Source organism: Wasmannia auropunctata, unplaced genomic scaffold (assembly GCF_000956235.1).
Source record: "Wasmannia auropunctata unplaced genomic scaffold, wasmannia.A_1.0 LD336040.1, whole genome shotgun sequence".
In the NCBI taxonomy this organism is placed as follows: domain Eukaryota; kingdom Metazoa; phylum Arthropoda; class Insecta; order Hymenoptera; family Formicidae; genus Wasmannia; species Wasmannia auropunctata.
In genome coordinates, this window is record NW_012026850.1 from 610437 (window position 1) to 611117 (window position 681).

Below are 681 nucleotides of genomic sequence, written 5' to 3' on the forward strand. Positions count from 1 at the left end.
CAGCATTAATAAACTGCGAAGCATCATCAAAGTACATAAAGATAAATTACCACATTATCTAAAAAAGAATGTGGTTTACAAAATCTCATGTAATAACTGCGATGCATGCTACGTAGGTCAGACTAAGAGATTTTTAAAGACGATTTTAGTGTCGTGTCCAAAAAATTGATTGAATTGCCTCCAATTTCCATTGTAAGTTTCAATCTTGGATGAATCGAATTAAACTTCTCGAGAACATTATCTATGGATGTTTTAGGAATCGCAGTTACAATGTCATTCACATATCGAAATGGTACATAAAAATTGATTTTCTCAAGCACCTCCTCCTCAATGTCTCTCATAACTAAGTCGGCAGCCGCAGGTGATACCGGGCAGCCCATGGGTGTCCCAAAACTTTGCTTATAAATTTGGTTATCAAAATTAAAATAAGTGGAATCAAAAACTAACCGAATCACTAGCCATCAAAAACTCATCTTTAGGTATACTACATTTTTTAGAGATAAATGCCCACTTGTTGGTTAAGCTATTAATTACTAAATCTGTTGGAATATTAGTGAAAAGGGAGACTACATCTAATGAAATTAAAATATAATCGTCTGGGATTTTTTTATTCTTTAATTTTTTCACAAAGTCAAAACTATTGTCAATATGGCTCCGTGCAACAGGAATGTTCGTTGAAAT